Below are 24,211 nucleotides of genomic sequence, written 5' to 3' on the forward strand. Positions count from 1 at the left end.
AATCAGAACAAATGTGAATTCCACACCATGTATCAGGGACCCAAGAATTAGTATGTGGTGAGTTATTAGACAATATAGTGTAAATACATGCATGGGTAGGTTTCACTTTCCCATCCTTAAGATCCTGCAAGTACTTGGGGCATCTTCGCTTCCAGTGCCCCTTTTCCTGACAGTAGAAGCATTGTGCATCCTTCAGGTTGGAAGAGGGAGTAGCAGAACCTCCTTTGGTTCCACTCGAAGAGGAGCCATCAAGAGACTTTCCCTTGGTACCGTTCGAAGTGGCCTTCCTCTTTTTCCCATTATCTTGCCCAATTTCCAGAACAGGGGCTGTGGTAGGAGTCGATACAACCAATTTACCTTTGAGACCAGTTTCAGCTGTCCTCAAAAGTCCTTGAAGTTTTCTAAGTGTGACCTCCTCCTTGTTTATATGATAGGTCATACGGAACTGATCATAACATGGAGGTAAGGAGTGCAGTATGATATCAATAGCCAGCTTCTCAAGGAAGTTAACATTCAACTTAAGCAATCGGTCCACAAACCTTTGCATCTTCTGCAAGTGGCCCATGATGGGTTCACCATCCTTCATCCTGGTTGTTATCATGGAAGAGATGATTTCATACCTCTCTTGACGAGCACTCTGATGGTATCTTTCCATCAGGTCCTGGTGCATCTCATAAGGGTAGAAATCTTCATAGGATATTTGGAGTTCTGTTGTCATGGTAGCTAACATGATACAAGATACCTTAGTGGCATCCTTCTCATGGATAGTGTACTCAGCAATGTCCTCCGGAGTAGTAGAAGACTCATCGATTTCCTTCAGCTCCTTGTCAAGGACATATTCATTGTCCTCATAACGAGTGACCATCCTGATGTTCCTAATCCAATCATTGAATTTGGAACCATCAAAGATGACTCTCCCACAAAGGTTCATGAGAGAGAAGGAGTCAGAAGGGTTTGAGCTAGATGCATTGTTGGAAGACATCTGAAAAAGAAGAAAGACAAGTTTAGATTAGATATAGAATCCATAATAAGACACCCAAATGAAATATTAAGGCTAGGACCCAACACAATATTTTATAACATGGAAGAGGGATGCCGTAATCCAAGCTAGAAAATATTTGAAGGTAGGTAAATGATGATTTACCAATTTCCACCATGAAAACGAAATATACTATTAGGTTTTAATTGGATTGAAACTCCAAGATCTTTTGAGATTCATTGAACAATTCAATGGCATGTTTAAATCTCGATTATGCCCTTCAAGTTTGTGACAAGGATACCGAGGATCACAAACAAGGTGTGAATAACTATGTAAATTAACTTGGTACTCTTAATTTTATCACCTAATCGATGTGTCGGTTAACCATACACGCTCCACCGATCTATGATAAACCTTTAGCCACCCTTTGCCACCCTTGTGAAGTCCAAGTTAGTGTGCCTGTTAACCACACACGCTCCACCAACGACTTTAGTAAGGTGCAAAGTGTAATTCCATGGGTTAGCATCAATTTCACATTTTCCTAAAGTAAATAAGATTGGGAATTAATAAAAGATTTAGTTACCTTATATTTATCATTATACTTTTAATGAGAATTATAGTCTTTGTTCTACCTGTTTGGCTAACGACCCTCCACCAGTCAAGGAAGCGGTGTGTGAGAGTGGACACCCATTCAGCTGCCATTTTATAGGATGTCATTCTACTAGGTTTTATTTTACATGTACCCCAATCACATGCTAGTTAGGATGTAAACCTTGGAAAATGAATATTTGGATGTATAATAGAGAAAAGATAGATCCAAGGTTTCTAGGGTCGCATGCACACCATAGGAGTGTTAGAATGCTCATAACCCATCCTTGATCTCGCATTCATAGTCATTGAGCAGCTCAACTCATCGGCGTTGCCTCATGTTAAGTTCCTTTTGATTCAAGATATGCTGGAGGCTTTTGTGATATGTGAAGATGGTGCACTTTGTACCGTAAAGGTAATGTCTCCAAATCTTCAGGGCGAAGACCACAGTTCCCAGCTCGAGATCATGGGTGGTGTAATTTAATTTGTAGGTCTTTAATTATTTGGACGCGTAAGCTATCACTTTTCCACGCTGCATCAGCACACAACCTAACCCTTGGTTTGATGCGTCACAATACACCACGAAATCTTCTGTTCCCGCTGGCAGAGACAGTACCGGAGCACTGCAAAGGGCTCGCTTCAGGGTTTGAAAAGCAACTTCCTGTTTGTCACTCTAGTTGAAGGGTACGCCCTTCTGGGTTAGAGTGGTGAGAGGCTTGGCAATCTTGGAGAAGTTCTGAATAAACCTTCTGTAGTAGCCAGCAAGGCCCAAGAATTGTCTAATCTCTGTTGGCGATTTCGGAATTACGCAGCCTTCAATAGCTTTGATCTTATAAGGATCCACATGAATTCCTTCCTCACTAACTACATGACCCAATAAATTTACACTGCGAATCCAGAACTCGCATTTGGAGAGTTTTACATATAGCCTTTCAGCTCTAAGAGTTTCCAAGATCTGACGTAGATGCTGACCGTGCTCCTCCTTACTTTGAGAGTATATTAGTATGTCATCAATGAAAACGATTAAAAAAATTATTGAGGAATGGGCGGCAGACTCGATTCATGATGTCCATAAATGTTGCAGGGGCATTCGTCAGACCGAAGGGCATAACAACGAATTCATAATGGCCATATCGAGTTCGGAAAGCAGTTTTAAGAATATCTTCTTCCTGAACTCGTAGCTGATGATAACCGGACCTTAGATCTATTTTAGTAAAATAAATGGCTCCTTGAAGCTGGTCGAATAGATCATCAATCTGGGGGAGTGGATATCGGTTCTTGATGGTGGGCTTTTTCAACTTCCGATAGTCGATGCACATTCTTAAGGATCCATCCTTCTTCTTGAAAAACAAGACTGGAGCTCCCCGGGGTGAGAAGCTCGGCCTGATGAATCCTTTGTGTAAGAGTTCGCTCAATTGGCTATATAACTCATGTATTTCGGCTGGAACTAATCTGTAGGGTGATTTGGCAATTGATGTGGCTCCCGGTATTAGGTCAATTTGAAATCCGACCTCTCTTTCTGGGGGTATTCCCGGAAGGTCTTCAGGGAATACGTCCGAAAAGTCACATGCCACTGGGATGTCTTTGATGTTTATTTCCTCTTTTGTTTTCAAAACAACATGAGCGAGGAAGGCATAATTTTTCTTGTGCATGCATTTTTGTGCCTTGATGCACGAGATAAGATGGAGATTGGCGTCAGGTTTATCGCCGTAGATTATTAGGGTTTCGTGGTTGGGGAGGTGAAGGCGAACGACCTTCTCGTGGCACATAATATCAACATGGTGGGGGCTTAACCAATCCATGCCGACTATCACATCAAAACTCCTAATATTAACTGGCATCAAATCTATTTGAAATAAGTGCTTGTTTAATGTTAACGTGCACCCTATGAATATATCTTTGGTTGTTTCAGTTTTCCCATTAGCCATCTCCAGCGTGAAGGCTTCGCTTAGCTTCTGGGGTTGTTGGTTTAGTAGGTGTTTGAATTTATTACTCACGAAACTCCGCTCAGCCCCACTATCGAATAAAATGCATGCATAAGTGTTCTTGAGGGGAAACGTACCAGTGACAACGGTCGGGTCTTGAATTCCCTCCCCTTGTCCTAAAGTTAGGATCCTGCCTGGTCCTCCTGCACCTTGAGTGTTAGCTTTGGGGCAGTTTCGCCTAAAATGGCCAATTCCTCCACATCCCTAACAAGTATGAGTGTCCCCGACATTGTTGTTGTTGTTGTTGTTGGTTCGGTTGGGGTTGAGATCTGCAGTACCAGGCGGTGTGCCCCTTTCGGTTGCAGTTGGTACATTGCATTTCTCTACACTGACCATTGTGGTGGTAGATGCATTTGTTACATTTCGCTAAGGTTCCTGCATAAGGCTTGGTAGTAGTTTGCGAGGATGAGGCTGGAGTAGTTGGTGCTGGTGCAACTTGAGCGGTAGCAACGTGGACTGCTACAGTTTGCTGCTTTTTAGAGGATCTCCGGTTCTGTCGCCCCTTTCGTTTATTTTCCCCGTTCTTCTTGTTATTCCCTTCCTTCTTGGCCTCAGTCTAAGCAGTTTTGGTACCTTTCTTGTTGTCGTGATCATAGAGATTTTGAGCTAATCGTTTTGCACTGTCACAAGTCTCAGGGTTTGCTACAATAACGTTTCCTTGAATTGGAGGAGTTAACCCCCAAATGAAACGCTCGATTTTCTTCCCTTCTGATGTGATCATACCCGGGCACAAAAGTGCTAATTCATTGAATCTGGATATGTAGGCCTCGATATCTGAGTTTTGCACTGTGAGGTTCCATAACTCCTGCTCTAATTTCAGTACTTCCCACGGGGACAGTACTCTGCCATCAGCATTTCTTTGAGTTCCTCCCATGGCATGGCATTTGCCACTGGGAGTGTCAAGGCTTCAACGTGACCATTCCATCATGATAGTGCTTGGTCGACAAATGTGCAAGCTGCAAATTTCACCTTATTTTCTTCTGGACAACCGCATATCTCAAAGACCGACTCGATCTTCTCAATCCAACACTTCAACGTTATTACCCCACCGATTCCATTAAACGTTCAGGGTTTGGCATTAGTAAAATCTTTGTAAGTGCAGACTTTTGTGGGTCCTTGGTTCACTCTGTGGTTGGAGCTTCCTTGACCATTTCTGCCACCATTATTCCCATTTTGAATGTGAGCCAACGCTGCTGTGACTGAAGCCGAGACTGCTTCTTAGAATGCAACAAAGTTCATCTCGGGCTGTGGCGGTGGTGGTGGCGGTGGTGCAGTTGTGTTGTTAACTCTGAGATTGGATCGTCTATGCATCTTCTATCACATAACAGAAGGACGATGAGTACATTGTTATTGTCTAGAGGTTGCAGTGTTTCGGTTGTGCTTATAAGTGCAATCATATACATCATGAAATAAGGAAAATAGTACACATAACAGATAACAACATCACAATAAGAGCACATAATTGTTTCACTAGTGATATAATATTCGTCGTACAAAGCATGAAAATTCGCCTTTAAGAAGGCGTACAGTACATAAAGAAAAGAAAGTCTGCCAACATAACGACTTTATGAGTAGTGTAGTCATTTAATCATAAACTCGGTCCTACATACAATATTACATAAAAAGAACATGTCCTAACGATAGTGGTGGTGGGTGAAATTGATCCTAATCGCGGTGGGAAACATCTGGTGGTGTTACTCAGATGGCACCAAAAGTTCAACCAATTCACTCATCGCCCGAGTGATCTCATCTCTCTCTTACTCTGCTCGAACCGCTCTTGCTTCTACTGCAAAAAGTTGTTGCCTGAGAGTGGTTACCTCCTCCTCTAAGGAGCGTAGTCGGTCAGTAGTGCTCCCCTGCACTGTGTGCTGGTCTGGTATGATTCCCAAAGGGTAGAATTCACTAGGGGTTTCCTTAATGTCTTCTCCTTTATCTGACTCCTCTTCAGATTCGTTATCCTCATAGTCCAGTTCCATATACTCTTCGGTCTCGCTTATGGATTTTCTTCTTGAACCATTTCTGGTTCTCCTTCAATCCATCCATTGGCCACTAAGGCCTGGTAGTAGAGGTCGCCTTGAGGAATTTCAGCCATGGTGCCTGTGCGAACATGGAGGCGTGAGAAGCGTGTAGAAAGTGTATGTGCGACGGTTATATGATATCCCAAAATGCTCTTATATTATTTTAATTATTTATGTTTGAGTTCCTTAAAACTTTTTGGATACGAGGTTGGTAAGCTTCTAGATTCATTACCCACCATGATCACTCCCAAGCACATGTTGGTCGTATTTTGAATAAATATAGTTGATCATGCTATATTTACCCCCAATACGACTACATAATTGCCCGAGTTTAACCGTGATGTTTAATTCCTCCAAAGACTTTTAGTTCTTCTTATTGTAATAATGCACACATAGGTATGTATTTTATTTTGTTCAGATTATTTTAGTCCCAATGTATTTATAGTTGCATATCTTGTATGATTATATATGTCAGTTCACTATAAACATTGCTCTGATATCAATCTGTCACACCCCCGAACCAGAACGACGGAAACGTCCGAGGGCGGGTGACTTCATCTTGTAATATCATCACAGTGTATATAATTAACTCAAAGACAACATCATCATCACACATTCAATAATACAAAATACAGGGTTTTACATCATTGTATTTGTTCACAAAAGTTACATGCCAAAATATTGAATGTATGATGGAAAATAAAATACAACAAAAGTCCACATGCTCTTGATGACCGACCTGCTTACCGAGTCCCTGAGAATACAAGTTATTTTGAAAAATGACAACATATATAATGTTGGTGAGTTCATAAGCATGTTTGTATGAAAAACTTTGTATCATTTTGTAAACACTAGAAAATCCGTTATTTTCCGTAAAAATGGTTTGAGAGTTTTGTTTCAAATCTTGTATTAAAGCATGTGTGTTCATGTTTTTGAAAATGTATAAAGAGAGAGTTCCAGAAAATCCTATATTTTCTGTAGTAAGTAAATGATAATGTATAATGTATTTTCCAGAAAATCTGATATTTTCTGCTTGTAAAAGAATTGTAGTCTTAAAACCATAAGACCCGAGTGTTGTAGAAATGAATAGTTCGTACATGTATCAAAAATATAATGTAGGTATTCCGTAAACTTATTATGTTTGTTAATCTCTATGTGAGTCGTTATAACCATACTTGATATGACTGTTATGCCTGTCATGACGTTCTCCAGGCGTCACTTGTTTAAGGTAAGATATTTGTCACCCAAGAATGGCCTAGTGTAGCTGTAGCGAACAGCTCAGGTGTGGGGCTGTCAACCCCGTATAGATCTATACACAAACTCTCGCTCTCCCTTCAGGAGACTCTGATTATATTTTTGTGTATGAATGTCTCACAAAAGCCTTAACTAAGTTTACGCGAGTATTTTATCACATCATTTGACGCTTTAAATAATATTGTTGTGTATGTATTTTGAACACAAAGCCTCGGTGAATAAATAAAATGTATTCGTTCATAAAAAGTCATATATTAAATGTTATCGACTCGATTAACATGGAATATGTTGTAAATGCCCTATAAGAAAGCAAATGGGTATTCAAGCCCCATTAACATGAAATGAGGATACAAGGCCCAATAAGCATGTAAATGTGTATGTGAGGCCCAACAAACATGGAAATAGTATATAAGGTCCAATAAACATGTAAATGGGTATGGGAGGCCCATCTTTGGTTAAAATGACATTTTTGGCCCATTAAGCCGAGAATTTACATTAAAGGCCCAATTTTGATAAAAATGGCATTTTTGGCCCATTAAGCCGAGAATTTACACATAAGGTCCATTTTTGTTGAAAATGACAATTTAAGTCTATTAAGGCAAAAATTTACATTTTAGGCCCATGAAACCGTGAATTTTCAAATAAGGCCCATTTTCATGAAAAATGACCCTTTTAGCCCATTAAAACCAAGAAGGCCCAAAAGAAGCCCATTTTGTCAAAAATAACTCTTTTGGCCCCTTTAAAAACGTGAATGTCATAAACACCCATATTTTTATCAAAAATGACTCTTTTGGTCCCTCTAAAACCGTGAGTGTCATAAAATCCATATTTTTCCAAAAATGTGTCTTTTTGTCCCTCTAAAACCGTGAGTATCATGAAAAGGCATAAATTTTGCTTATTTGTCAAATATGGCCCCTCATTAGGTTTTCTTTAGTTTTAATGTATCCTTTAACATGTTTTATCTTTTCAACAACATAACGGGTTACATAAAGTAACTTGTTTTTCCTAAGATCTTCTATACTTGAAGATATATCGAGTTCATTAGCACTAAACATAGTTTCATAACATATTTACACAACATATCATGAAAATACACACAAGCATGCATAAATACTTAGATTTAACACAAAACCAACTTGTATTCTCCCCCAAAAGTTAGTAAATCACGAAAAAGGAGGGGTATGAAGCTCACCTTAGGTGATGGATCGGTTTTGATGAAGAAATGAAAGAGAATGAAGGTGTTTTTGGTGTAGCTTGCTCCTTTGATGAAATTTTCGGACTTAAGGAGTTCTAAGAGACAAGAATCATGAAATAGAGTGGTTAAGAGTGTGAATCTTAACATGAAATGGAAAGAAACCAATTTAGAGTGATAATAACTTACCTAGTTATGATTTTTAATGATAAACTCTAGAACACACCCACAAATCTTTGAAATTTGAAAGGATGGGTGATGGAAATCTTCTTGTGCTTTAGAGAGAAGGAAATAAGTGAGATAATTGAAGTGAAGAGTGGTGGGAGTTAGGGTCTTTGTCCGAGAGTTTAAGGAGAGGAAAGAGAGAGTTTATCTTGGTTATTACATGGAGGATTAGAAGGCTAGAACTTAGAAATATGTGATAACATTAGCATAGATTACCACCATGCAATAAGGAGGTGTCACAAGCTCAAATAATCCATGTCTCTTCTCTTCTTTTTCTATTAAAACCGAGAATGAAGAGGGGATGAAAGAAAAGAGTATTGGGCTTGGGTTTAAGATGCAACCGACAACACATTGGCACAATAGAGGTTTTGCGGCCCATTGGGCTGACAAACAACCCTACGGCCCAAAAATGGTAAAAGAAATGGGTTTTTGGCCCAATGTGGTTAAATAAATGGGTGTTCGGCCCATAGAGATAGAGGAAATGGTTTTCGGCCCAATTAAGGCCCATGGAGAGTTTTATGGCCCAAACTACTATAGCTTAAATGAATGTGGGTCCAATTAGGGCCCCAATGTTGATTCTTAGCCCAAAAGAACCAAGTTGAGGGTTCACAAGCCCATTCGGACCAATAAGAGAATCCTGATCCAATTGGAGGTTTGAACCGGAAAGTTAGGGTTACAAGCCCAAAGTTGAGTGAATGTAGTGTATGGAATTAGGTTTAGAGCTTCACGAGTGAGTTTTGATTGGAATTGTTGTTGTTGAATGAATAAATGTATAACATAATACTTAAGGTTACAAGATACATCAAAAGTTAATTACACATGGTCAGAATTTCCTAGCCTAAAATGCCAGTTGTGACAGATATCTATGGCCAACTCTTCATCGAACTTCACATTCAACTTCAGCAAGCGGTCCACAAACCTTTGCATTTTCTGCAAGTGGGTCGTGATGGATTATCCATCCTTCATATTTTTTGTTATCATGGAGGCGATGATTTCATACCTCTCTTGACGAGCACTTTGACGGTATCTTTCAATGAAGTCTTGGTGCATCTTAAAAGGGTGGAAGTCCTCATAGGACTTTTGGAGTTCAGCTGTCATAGTGGCCAGCATGATACAAGACACCTTAGTGGCATCCTTCTCATGAGTCCTAAACTCATCAATCTCCTCAGGAGTAGCAGAAGACTAATCAATTTCCTTAAGCTCTTTGTCGAGGACATATTCCTTGTCCTCGTCACGAGTAACCATCCTGATGTTCCTGATCCAATCATTAAAGTTGGAACCATCAAAGATAACTCTCCCACACAAGTTCATTAGGGAGAAAGAGCCAGTAGGGTTTGAGCCAGAAGCATTGTTGGAAGGCATCTGAAAATGAAAGACAAAGTTTAGATTAGATAAGAGTCCTTAATATAACACCGAAATGAAATATTAAGGCTAGGACACAACACAATATTTTACAATTTGGAAGAGGGATGCCGTAATCCAATTGCAAAAAATATTTGAAGGTAGGTAAATTACGATTTACCAATTTCCACCATGAAAAATGAAATTCGATTATTAGGTTTTAAATGAATTGAAATTCCTAGATTCCTTTGAGATTCATTGAACTTTTCAATGGCATGCTTAAATCTCGATTATGCCCTTTAGGTTTGTGACTGAGATACCGAGGATCACAAACAAGGTGTGAATAACCATGCCAATATTCTTGGTACACTCGATGTCATTTATCACCTAGTCAATATGCCGGTTAACCATACACACTCCATTGATCTATGACAAACATCAAGCTACCCTTTGTCACCCTTACTAGTCCAAGTTAATGTAGCGGTTAACCACACACGCTCCATTAACAACTTGGCAAGGTGCAAAGTGCAATTTCATGGATTAGCATCATTTTCATATTTTTCCTAAAGTAACTAAGATTAGGAATTTATTAAAACATTTAGTTACTTTATATTTATCATTATACTTTTAACGAGAATTAATGTCCTATCCTACCCGTTCGGCTAACGACCCTCCACCAGTCAAGGAAGCGGTGAGTGAGAGTGGACACCCATTAAACCACCTCTTTATAGGCATTAACCTTATACCCCCCCCTATAGACCCGCTTCGTGAATGAGTCCTACTAACGGTAAGACTGATTTATCTTATATATATAATTATTAAGCTTTTAATATTATACTAGTATAAGGGTTGAGTTTTAAACTTTTAAAATTCTAGGGTTTGGAATTAAAGTATTCATAAGTGTGACTTTACAAATTCCAAAACTTGAGGGCAAGTTTTGAAACTCTTCAAAACTTTTCACTTCCATAACTTATGAGTTTAATGACTTTTAAAAATGAGACTTTTCATTTTCCATAACTTGAGGACAATTTATGGGATTCATTAAAGGCATTTAGATCTACATTTTACTTAACAAAATAATCAAATAATTTATCTATGATCTAGTTAAACTCATAAGTCAAGATAATTCATATCAACAATTTGCAAGAAATTAGCCTAATCATATAAACTAATACAAATCTTGAAATTTTGATAATTATCTTTTAATTGGATGAGCATACCATATAAAAAAACAGATTTTATGATTCAAAACAGTTTGTGGCAATGATCCTAATCCAATTCTGGCCAAAAAAACTCAAAAAACTGTTGTCTGATCATACAACTCGTCGAGCCCAACTATGGACTCGTTGAGTTCAAGGCAAAATTCAACCCACTCGTCGAGTCTTATCATGCACTCGTCGAGTAGGTGCTGTCAGAACAGTTTTTCAGCTTTGAAAAATAATAAGCATCAAGTATAACAGAAAACAATCCTAGGCTCTGATACCACTGAAAAGTTTTGAGCACTCTAACAACCTTATGGTGCACATGCAACCCTAGATGCTTTGGATCTATGTTTTCTCTAATTATACATGCAATTTGATTTTCCAAAGCACACATCCTAACTAGCATACAATTTGACAATTGAACAATATAACTAGTTAGATAACTTACCTCTTAATAGGACTTGTAGTTCTTGGACTTCAAAAGCTTTAGCACGTCAAATGTGAAGCCTCTAATGTGTCACAAACACCAAGTGCAAAAGGAAGCTTAAGAGAATAAGTTACTTAGCACAAAATCAGTTCACACTCTCCAAGAATGTATTTGCAACCGATTTTAGCTCTAGGGAGTTCTTTTTATAGTGTGACAAGTGCTAGGGTTACATCCATGTAAACCCTAATGCACAATGACCCTTCATATTACTTAGGCTCCATGGTTTAAACCTCCATGGATTATCCATGTTGGTTTAGCCCATCCTAAATAACCATGGATCATTGGCCCACACTATAAGAATCATTGATTTACCAAATCAGTCCCCGTATATTTAATTAGTCTCTTTTTTATCACTAAATTAATTCCAAATTAATTCTTGATCAATGCTAATTAAATAATATGATTTCAAATTAATATATTATACTTGTAATATATTAACAAATCACAAATAATCTTATTCTCAAAAGTCCATCCTATCAAATTGCACTGGTGAAGGCAACCCAAAAGGACCATGCTACTCTCGGGTCAAGTACATACCAATTATAGTTATGGGCAATCCAAATCGAACTGCGTTAAAACTTTCCTTCTGAACCCAAAGATCTTGGTGATTCTCTTCTGAGACCATACTTCCTTTTGGGGACGTGCATTCAATGAGTAAAAAGTCTTCAAACGTTCTCTTTTGTTCTGATGATCATTTGAGGATCATCATCTGGGTGGAGAGAAGCGAATTTGATATAAAACTTGCCATATGGAGAGATGGGAAGATCAAGTTGGTCTGAATCCTGGGTCGGGAGGTAATAATACATAAATGGCACTATGTCCACATCATGAATTATTCATTCTTTGCAGAGTGGGGAAAGACCTAGCATGGGATTGCGACCAACCTTCGGACTTCTTGGTGAATGGTTTGGATCTTTGAAATTCCAAAATAGGCTTTTTGCCTTTATCTTGTTGTTTGGTGAGAACCGAGATGACTTGTTGCATATTCTCATCAATGATAAACTTAGGAGATGGAGGAATTAGAGCGTTCGTCGATTGGAGAACGTTCGTCGATTGGAACAATTCTTGGTGAGGGAATTGTAGCTAGCATCGACTGAGTGGCTCGAAAGGCATCAACTGTGAGCATGGTCTTTACCTTTTTCAAAACATCAGCTAAGGATGATGGCCATGATACAGCTGACCATATCCTACGCTCTTCCTCAGAAAGAATTTTTTCCGGAAATTTCTTATGAGCTTGAAGTCCTACCACAACATTGGTAATGTACTTCTCTTCATCATCATCATCACTGAACGGAGTACCAGTGGATATAATCTGAACAGATGCGTCATCAGATTCATCGCGGAGTTTGAACTCCGAGACATGCTTCCAAGGAATAAAATTGTCTCTGTTCTTGGGCCTTCTCCCCATCTTGCATCAGATGGCCTGGAAACCGAGGCAAGCAATGCAGAGTGCTGAAAATCCGAAAGACGATCGAACACATTTTGAAATCTGGTGTTTATCTGCAGGGTGAGGGCGTCATATGCTTTAGCTGTCAGAGCCTGAAATTTAAGATAATCAAATAAAGAACCAAGGATGGACAACATTTCATCGAACTTATTGTTCGGAATGTCCACGATATTCTAGCAGGCTTGGAGAAGTTTGATGAGTACTTGTTGCATGATTAGATTCATCTCGTCTTTCTTCTTGATCTCTTTCTCCATTCTTTGGATTTGTTTCTCATTCCTGACGTGAGTCTGTTCGATCAGCTCATTGGTTGCACTGATCATGTCATCGTGTACTTTCAGCATGGTGGAGATTGCTTCAAGATAGTGATCGAGACTGGAGTTGTATTTTTCTTCAACTTCTTTGATGGTGTGCTTGAGACGAAGAGAGATAAGTTGATCCAACTGTTGTGCTCGTTCTTCATCGGAGGGTCCTGGCTTCTTGACGTCCGAGAGAGATTTGATGATGGCATCCAGCTTAGTGTCAAGGCCAGACACTTTTTCATCAAGCTTAGAATCAAGTTGAGCAACAAATTTTTCAACAGATTCAACTTTTGAAACTGCAATGGAGATGTCGTCTCGGAGTTCCAAGATGGCAAAGGGATCAGCAAAATTTCCAGTTGTTGATCCCGTGTCCGAGGTGGAACTCTCAGACTTTGCTTTATCACCCTTTTTATTGACCGGTGGTTTGGAGGGACCAGGATTGTTGGCTTGATTATCCTTGGTAGGATTGACTTCTGTTTCATTTCTAACATTGTGCTGAGCATTGTTTTCAATCTGAATTTCTTCATCAACTAGTTCGGAAGAAGATGATGAAAGGCCGAAGTCATGAAGGGCCTTGATGAAGATGGCTTCAGATAGAGAGGAGCGGATGAAATGACTGGTGGTGTAGCAATTGAGACACTATCATCATTGAACATAAAGTCTGTTAAATGTTCTTCATTTGGATCTGAGTGGAGAGCATCGTGGTGAGGAGACTTCGTAGAATCGTCCAATATGATATTATCGTGTTGAGTGTCTCCTGAGGAAACCTCTGGGTTCACAACTACATCAGATGGAGCAATGATGGAAGATTGCTCTGGATAGGTCTGTTTCTCATGGAGATAAGTGTTTCTTCCACTTGGGATCGAGTGAGCTCCGGATGTCTGGTGTGATGTGACAACCCGAAACTTTTTCCGTTTCTATTAACCGATTACCGTTAATAAAATTTGAATTTTACTAAGTTCCCGTCAAACTTCGTGGTTTAGAAAATCATCTAGTTTATATAATTTAATTTTTATATATGAGTCGGGACCAAAACTTCACGAGATTTCGAGTTATCCCTTCGATCGAAACATCGGTTTTCGGTCTGACTGAGTTTACGGCCGTAAACCCGTGTACGGCCGTACACTCGTCTACGGCCAGAGTCGGGTGGACCCCACCACCGACCACAAAAACCCCTATAAATATGAGACCCTACCCCTCATTTACACTTTTCTGGCCGGACACTCTCTACTTCTCTCTCTAAAATCGTGACCGTACACCCCTAAAACACCCTTATTCTTTCGGAAAACATCGAGAATCACTAAGTGGGGGTCATTTCGGAGCACCTAGAACACGTTTTTCATGGATTCCAGCATCTTTTTCTTGAGTGTATGGCCGTACACCCTTCAAGTCTTCAAATCTTCATCGACCGTACACCAGTCTACGGCCGTACACACTTCAAACCTTCAAAGGTCGTACACCCTTCAAGAGGCTGTTTACGGCCGCACACCTGTTCATGGTCGTACACCCCATTTACGGCCATACACACTTCCTAAGTGGTGCTTTAGACTGAAAACTCACTTTTCTCGATTCAAGCAAGTCCCGGTAACATTCCTTAACCGAAAGCAAGTGTTTTTGTAACACTTTATCTAACGAAATCACTAATTTAGATAGATATATGTATTTAATTGTTATTAGGAATCCGTTAAGTGCCACACACTACAACTCAAGGGTCTTCATTCCAGTTCGTTGATTAGACGCTTGTACACGACTAACAGTGAGTTCATACCCCTACGCTTTTATGATTTTTAATGTTTTCAGGGGGGGGGGGATACAAGCCAAACACAAATGATTTTATGGAACAAAAACAAAAGGATTTCAACGAGTTTAAAACTTATGCATTTGATACATTAAATGATTTCTCACGTTTTATGAAACATTTAGACATCTTATCCCTTTTGTACTATGCTGAGCATAAGGGACACTTTCAACATGAAAACATAATTGCATAGTTTTCAGAACAATTTACAGATCAAGTACAAAACATTTCAAGCAAACTATAGTGGGTATAGTTTGGGGATTTCAATACATAGCTTTTACCAATTCAGATTTCATTCATGGGTAAACTTATAAACTATGACCGATTTAGTTTATGATATACATTACTACAAGAGTACTACATTTGATAATTATTTAAGTATAATTATTACCTCATACGGTATACACACGGGTTTTCAATACAGTAGATCACTACAGAACTACACGTAAACTAGTTACTACAGAATTGTGAGACTCTACTTCAAAACTGTACCCTTTGGTGTACTGAATTAAATCCTATCATAGTATAACCAGAGTCTCCTGGAGGGAGAGCGTGAGATTTTTGAATAGATCTATTCGGGACTGACAATCCCACACCTGAACTGCTAGCTACAATTAGGCAGACATTCCTGGGGTGACAATGTCATCTAACCGACACTTGAAGAACGTCGAAAAGGTCACTAGGTCATATGAAGTATGGTTATACGACTCACAATAGTATGAACTAACCATTTGTTTACGGGATTTCATTCTTCATTAGTTTTATTTTAAGTAATGAAACTACTATACATACTGGTGGTAGCCAGGGTTTTCAAACAGAACATACTAAACACACTGGTGGTAACCAGGGTTTTCAAACAGAACGTACTATACATACTGGTGGTAGCCAGGGTTTTCAAAGGGAACATGCTATACAATGGTTTTCATACAGAATACAAACATACTATGATTAGTAGTAACCAGACCTTCAAACTAGTATTTTTCTATGCTACAACAAGATTTCAGTAATGAACATTCATATTTAATTCTATAATTACTTAGTTTAAGCATCAGGGCCACGTATGGAGAATATTCGATAGAATGTGGAATGTGTGGTTTCCGCCTCATTTCCTGTTCCTTGTTTGGTTGTGGGCTTAGGGCAGATCCACATAGTCAACTGTGTGTTCGATATTGGTTTATACATGGCTAGCATAAACTAAGTAGTCATAGATGGAACAGATATTATCACACTTTCACTAAAGAAAATATTGGATTTTCTTGGAAACATATGAACATTTTTACAGAGACATCAACAGATTTTCATTACAAAAACATCGCTTATGAACTCACCAGCTTTATGCTGATACTCTTTCAAAAATGCTTGTATTCTCAGGAAATCAGTAGACATGTACTTCCTGGAGTTTTGAGAAGACGGGGCGTATAGAGTCACGTCTTTTTCTTTTGATTATACTTTTGATGTATAAAGCCAAGAATCAAACAGATGTAATTACCTTTTTATATATATTCAATGTAATGGTTATGTTTACTATGATTACTATGATGTAATGGTTGTGATACTAAACATGACGTCATCCACCCCCGAACATTTCCGCCGTCTCGGTTTGGGGGTGTGACAGATTGGTATCAGAACTCTTGTTTATAGTGAACTAAGTATACCAAACCTTACATGGTATACAACTATAGACACTATGGGGCCGAAGTGCTCGGAACTAAAAGCATACTTTTAAAATATAAGTATTTTTATAAGAAGTATACAAGTATACATGAGTACCAGAAACAGTGTCATAAGTAGAACAAAACAAAAGTATTTGGATGTTGGACGCTGCGGTTAAACCTGGATAGTTATGTAACTATGTCTGGGATCAATATAGCCTGATCAACTATATTTATTTGAGACATGACCAACATGTGTATGGGAGTGATCGTGGTGTTGCAGCAAGCCTAAAACTTACCAAGTTATATACATCAAGATACCGATAGAACAGAGCATACAACTTAAAATACTATAGGAGTATTTTAGCTAGAGCCGAATACAACATACAGATTCATTCCAAGTGTTGCTACTTATATCTTCCTAGCGATAGTTATTTGCATTAGTAACCTTTCTCTGTCTATCACTTAGTAGAACACTCTATTTATCAGGATGAGATATAACTTGTTTCATATATCTTGATTTAAAAATCTAGGGGACTTACCATCCTCTTCTTCCTGATTATTTTAGAAAAAGATGCCTCCCAGAAAGAGACCCAGCAGGAAGAACAACGACCCTCCGCCGCCACCACCTCCTCAGTTCGATCGTGCCATGTTCCAGGCAGCAGTTACAGCCGCCGTGACTGCAACAATGACGCAAATAAACCTCGATGGGGCTAGCAGATCCGGAGGTGATACTCATTCCCAGAATCTCAGCGATCAGGGACATGAAAAGGAGTGTTCCTATAAGGATTTCATGAACGCGAAACCCAAGTCCTTCGACGGCAATGGAGGAGTTATTTCCCTAACTCGATGGTTCGAGAAGATCGAATCCATTTTCGAGATTTGCGCGTGTTCGGAGGCAAACAAGGTGAAGTTTGCTGCATGCACCTTCACCGACTGAGCATTGACCTGGTGGAATGGTGGATTCAAATCCTTAACCCTGCCGGTAGCGAATGTCATGGGTTGGGAAAGCTTAAAAGAACTCATGCTGGCTGAGTACTGCCCAAGGGGTAAAATGCAGAAGTTAGAGCACGAGCTCTGGAACCTGAAGATGAAGGGTTCTGACATTGCTGTCTACACAGCTAGATTCTGCGATCTAGCTCTTCTATGTCTGGGAATGGTCACCCCGGAAAGCAAAAAGATAGAAAGATACATTTGGGATTGACGCCCCCAACTCAAGGAAATGTTTTAGCTGCTAAGCCTACCACATTTGACAGCGCCAAGTGCCTGACGTAGACCCTAATAGATCACGGGGTTGATCTGGACGAAGTAACAGCTGCTCCCGAACCACCGAAGGCAAGTGGTGGGAAGAAGAAGTTTTGGAACAAACGAAAGGGGCAGTCTTCGCAGTAGCCCTCCAAGAAACAGCAAACAGTGGCAGTCCACGCTGCTACTACTCCTGCTGCTGCTCCAACCACTCAAGCACCTGCCAGTAGGTATGTTGGTACCCTTCCTCGGTGCGACAAGTGCAACTTTCATCATCACGGACCCTGCCGTGATTTGCAATGTAACAGCTGTGGCAAGAAGGGACACATAGGTAGATTTTGCAAGGCACCAGTCCAACCAACCAATCAAGATCCTGGAGCGGGCGCTGGTCAAGCCTGTTACAGCTGTGGGGAGGTTGGGAACTTCAAGAGAAATTGCCCTAAGGCAACAACAGCTGGCAACAATGGGAGAGTGCTAGCTATGGGCCAGGAGGAGGCAGTTGCTGATCCCACCGTTGTTACGGGTACGTTCCTCCTCGATAACTCTTATGCATGCATTCTTTTCGATTCTGGTGCAGAGAGAAGTTTTGTTAGTCATGCATTTAAACATCTACTCAAATGTAAATCCCAACCTTTAATCGAAACATTTACCGTCGAGATGGCTAACGGAAAGAAAGAGAGCACTAACGACATATTCATAAGATGTACCCTTACCCTAAACGATCATTCTTTCCCAATCGACCTTATGCCAGTTTCCATAAAAAGCTTCGACGTCATCATAGGCATGGATTGGTTGAGCCCCAATCGTGTTGATATCCTTTGTTACGAAAAAGCCATCTGTCTCAATCTACCCTATGGTGAAGCCCTCATAGTCTACGGTGATAAACTCAGCTCAAACCTTCATATCATTTCCTGCATCAAGCCCAGAAATATCTGCGAAAGGAGTGCCATGCATTCCTAGCCCCCATTGTTGATGAAAAGCAAAAAGTTAAAGACCTCGAGAGCATCCCCAAAGTCTGCAACTTTCCTGATGTCTTCCCCGAAGATCTTCCAGGAATCCCTCTCAAGCTCCAAGTCGAGTTCCGTATCGACTTAATCCTCGGAGCTACTCCTGTAGCTAAATCCCCATACCGCCTAGCCCCGGCAGAAATGCAAGATTTATGCAGCCAACTCAATGAGCTGCTTAACAAAGGATTCATAAGACCGAGTTCCACACCCTGGGAAGCCCCGATCTTATTCGTGAAAAAGAAGGATGGATCCTTTCGGATGTGTATTGATTACCGAGAACTGAACAAGCTTACCATCAAGAACCGTTATCCCCTACCCAGAATCGATGATCTCTTCGATCAACTCCAGGGATCCAGTTATTTCTCGAAGATAGACCTAAGATCAGGGTACCATCAGTTGCGAGTTCACGAGAATGATGTTCCCAAGACGGCATTCTGAACCCGTTATGGACACTACGGGTTTGTAGTAATTCCCTTTTGTCTAACCAACGCACCGGCGGTATTCATGGACCTGATGAATCGAGTGTGCCGCTCTTTCCTAGACAAGTTCGTGATTGTGTTCATTGACGATACACTTGTTTATTCTTGGAGCGAGGAAGATCATAGATAGCACTTGAGGCTAGTGCTAGAAACACTAAGGACGGAGAAGCTCTATGAAAAATTCTCTAAGTGTGAATTCTGGATAAGAAAAGTAACATTCCTTGGTCACATGGTTAGCGAGGAAGGCATACACGTGGACCCTTCCAAGATCAAAGCGATTGAGAATTGGTTAGCACCGAAGACGCCCACAGAAATCCGTCAATTCTTGGGTCTCGCTGGCTACTATCGTAGATTTATCCAGAATTTCTCCCGATTTGCTAAGCCTTTAACCACCCTGACTCAGAAAGATGTAACCTTTAGTTGGGGAGAAAAGCAAGACTCTGCGTTTCAAAGACTGAAGCAGGCCCTATGCAGCGTACCTATCTTGTCCCTGCCCAAAGGGACGGACGACTTCGTCGTCTACTGTGATGCATCCAATCAGGGCCTAGGCTGTGTGCTCATGTAGCAAGGAAAGGTTATTGTCTATGCCTCGAGACAACTGAAAATGCATGAAGTCAATTATACAACTCACGATCTAGAGTTGAGAGCAGTGGTCTTTGCATTAAAGATTTGGAGGCATTATCTCTACGGAACCAAGTGCACTGTCTTCACCGATCACAAGAGCCTACAACATATCTTCGATCAGAAAGAGTTGAACATGAGACAGCGTCGATGGGTAGAGCTACTCAGTGATTACGAGTGTGAAATACGCTACCATCCCGGCAAGGCCAATGTGGTAGCAGATGCCCTCAACCGAAAAGAGTGTTTAGGTCGTAGAGTGAAGGCCCTGACAATGACCATCCATTCCCACTTATCCGATCAAATCAGAGAGGCTCAGCTGGAAGACTTAAAACCATAGAACATGTCGGATGAAGCCTTGAGAAGAATGGAAAAGAACCTGGAGGTCAAAGGTGATGGAGTCTATTATTTCATGAACCGGATCTGGACCCCGAAGTACGGCGGTTACAGGGAGGTTGTCATACTCCGTTCACCCAGGTTCAAATAAGATGTCTCTGGATCTCAAACAACTCTATTGGTGGCCGAACATGAAAGCAGAGATCGCTACCTTCGTGGGCAAGTGTCTGACTTGCGCCAAGGTGAAGGTGCAATATCAAAAGCCCTCAGGTCTACTTCAGTAGCCGAAAATACCTGAGTAGAAGTAGGAAAGGATTACAATGGATTTCATTCCTAAGTTGCCCAAGTCTCCAAGTGGGCACGACGCCATCTGGGTAATTGTCGATCGACTAACTAAATCCGCCCACATCCTACCAATCAAAGAAAACTTCAAGATGGAAAGACTGACACGAATCTACATTCGAGAGATAGTCCGCCTTCATGGTGTGCCCGTATCCATTATCTCTGATCGAGATAGCAGGTTCACCTCGAGATTCTGGCAATCACTACAGAAGGCTCTTGGAACTAAGTTGGATATGAGCACAGCTTACCATCCTCAAACAGATGGGCAGAGTGAGAGAATCATTCAAACATTGGAAGATATGTCGAGAGCATGCGTCATTGACTTTGGCATGTCGTGGGACACTCATTTGCCCTTGGTCGAATTTTCTTACAACAACAACTACCATACCAGCATCAAAGTTGCGTCGTTCGAAGCCCTCTATGGTCGTAAGTGCAGATCCCCTATGTGCTGGGCTGAGGTGGGTGACACGCAGCTAGTCAAGGGTCAAGTCCCCGATAGTACTCTCACAGGCCTAGAAATCATCCGAGAGACTACTGAAAAGATCGTACAAATCCGAGAACGACTAAAGGCCTCAAGAGATAGACAAAAGAGCTACGCCGATTAGAGACGAAAACCCTTGGAACTCCTGGTTGGTGACCGTGTTGTTTTGAAGGTCTCACCCCAGAAGGGCATGATACACTTCGGAAAGCGTGGAAATCTGAATCCGAGGTACATTGGGCCATTTGAGATCCTCGCTCGGATTGGTCTCGTAGCATACAAACTCCGCCTACCCCGAGAACTTAGCAATCTACATCCTGTCTTCCACGTGTCGAACCTAAAGAAGTGTCTGTCCGATGAGACACTTGTGATACCTCTCGATGAGATCGAAATAGACGAGAGCTTACACTTTGTGGAATAACCTGTAGAAATCATGGATCGGGAAGTCAAACGAACAAAACAAAGCCATATCCCGATAGTAAAGGTTCGTTGGAATGCCAAGCGGGGACCTGAATTCACTTGTGAGCGCGAAGATTCAATGAAACAGAAGTACCCTCAACTTTTTTCGAGTCCATGATTTGTATTCAGTGTTTAAATTTTGGGACGGAATTCCCTTTAAGGGGGGGTGGGGGGGATGATGCGACAACCCGAAACTTTTTTCGTTTCTATTAACCGATTACCGTTAATAAAATTTGAATTTTACTAAGTTCTCGTCAAAAGTCGTGGTTTAGAAAATCATCTAGTTTATATAATTTAATTTTTATATATGAGTCGGGACCAAAACTTCACGAGATTTCGAGTTATCCGTTCGATCGAAACATCGTTTTTTCGGCATGACTGAGTTTACGGACGTAAACCCGTGTATGGCCGTACACTCGTCTACGGCCAGAGTCGGGTGGACCCCACCACCGACCACAAAAACCCCTATAAATATGAGACCCTACCCCTTATTTACACTTTTATGGCCGGACACTCTCTACTTCTCTCTCTAAACTCGTGATCGTACACCCCTAAAACTTATGGGTTTTAGGTGAAACAAATAAACTAGAAAACAATTCCTAAGTCCACATGCAACCTACTTTGGATCTATGTTTTAACTATTGAACATATAACTTTGAACTGCAAAACAAGAACCCAAGAGGAGAGAGGCTATTTTCGAAATTAACAAACTAGGGTTTTACAATTACATACCTTTCAATTGTTATAGCAAAAAATTGTTAATCCTCTTGAACTTGATCTTCTTGGAATCCTAGCACCACAAATGTAATGCCTCTAATGGAGTCACACCCAAAAGCTAGCAAGAAGGAAACTTGAAGGAGAGAGAGTTGGGTATGCAAAAACGGCCCTGGGGTTTCACAAAGGAAAGAGTGTCCGAATTTAGGAGCTGGGAGGCTCCTTATATACTGAGAGATCTAGGGTTTAGGGAAAACCCTAATACTCCTTTGCTTGGGGCCTAAGCTAATCCAAAGGCCTTATCCAAGCCCCTTGGACGAAATCCTTAGGGTTTCCCCTATAGATTTCATCCCCCTCCTTCCAAGGAGGTTCTGGAGCCTTCCACTCAACTATTTGATAATTACAAACTAGTCCCTGCACTTTATAATTAATAGAATTAACCCCAAAATTAATTCTAATTAATTTCTGGTTAACTATTAATTAAACCTTATGATTTCTAATTAATATATTAATCTTTTAACATATTAATAAATCATTTATATTAATTTATTAATCTTATAATTAATCAATATCTCTCCTTTCATAATTTCCTTGTCCAGTTGCTAGGTTTGAGGGCAACCCAAAAGGATTGTGTTGCTATCAATTCAAGTACATACCAATTATAGTTATGAGCTTAGACACCTAATCCAACAGTCTCCCACTTGGATAAGTCTGTAACTATAATTGCTAGTATGACTTCTAAATTTGACCAGCAAATTGTAGCTTCCAAAAACTGCTGCTGAACTCTGACCTAGTCAGTTACGTGTCCTTAGATAAGTGATCATATAATCCTTCGTTCTGCAAGATATCCCCAGACATAATACATGGAATGCAATCAATCTTTTTGTCCAGAATCTATGTTTCCTGATTTTTGATTTGTGATGATGCAGGACTTCTAATTGAACACATCAATTTAGTCCTGGCTGGGCCCATCACATAAGGTCTCATCATAGTCAACCCCTGGGGTTTGAGTGAAACCTTTTGCAACCAGTCGAGCCTTGAATGTGTGTACATTTCCATCCATGTCTGTCTTCTTCTTGAAGATCCATTTGCACCCAACTGTCTTACGACCTGGTGCACTATCAACCAAATTCCAAACTTGGTTGTCATACATGGACTTAATCTCGCTGTCCATTGCCTCTTTCCACTTGGAAGCCTCTGGGCCTGCCATTGCTTCCTTGTAAGTAACTAGTTCATCTAAATTTACCAGTGTCCTATCGCTGATGAATGTGTCACCATCTGAAGTAATATGAAAACCATACAACTCAGGTGGCACACTCACCCTAGTGGATCTTCGAAGAGGTAATGAGTTATCAACTGGTTCAACAGGAACTATTTCCTCTGGTTGAGTGCTAGTGTCATCTAAGGTTCCTTCATTGGCCAACTCTTGAATTTCTTCAAGATCTATGGTGCTCCCACTGTCCTCTTTGAATATGAGCTCTCTTTCTAGAAAGACTCCTCGTCGTGCTACAAAGACCACGTTTTCACTAGGTCTATAGAACAAATATCCAAAAGACTGCTTTGGGTAACCAATGAAAACACATTTCTCACTTCTAGCTGCTAGCTTGTCGTGAGTCTCCCGTCTTACGAAAACTTCACAACCCCAGACTTTAATATGTGCTAACGAGGGAACTTTCCCCGTCCACATTTCGTGAGGTGTTTTGGCAACCTTCTTTGTAGGGACAAGATTGAGGATTTGGACGGCTGTCTCTAAGGCATACCCCCAGAAGTTAATAGGAAGCGAAGCACGACTCATCATAGAATGAACCATGTCTAACAAGGTTCGATTACGCCTCTCAACTACACCATTTAACTGTGGTGTCCTAGGAGGAGTTAATTGTGAGACTATCCCACATTCTTTCAGATAGACGTTGAACTCGATACTAAGATACTCTCCTCCTCTATCGGATCTAAGTACCTTTATCTTCCTGCCCAATTGATTCTCGACCTCATGCTTAAACTCTTTGAACTTTTCAAAGGTGTCTGCTATAATCATCAGTGAAAGTCACATAGAATCGATTAGCATC

This window comes from Lactuca virosa, chromosome 9, assembly GCF_052849685.1.
Source record: "Lactuca virosa cultivar CGN04683 chromosome 9, Lactuca_virosa_CGN04683_v6, whole genome shotgun sequence".
NCBI classification, from domain to species: Eukaryota; Viridiplantae; Streptophyta; class Magnoliopsida; order Asterales; family Asteraceae; genus Lactuca; species Lactuca virosa.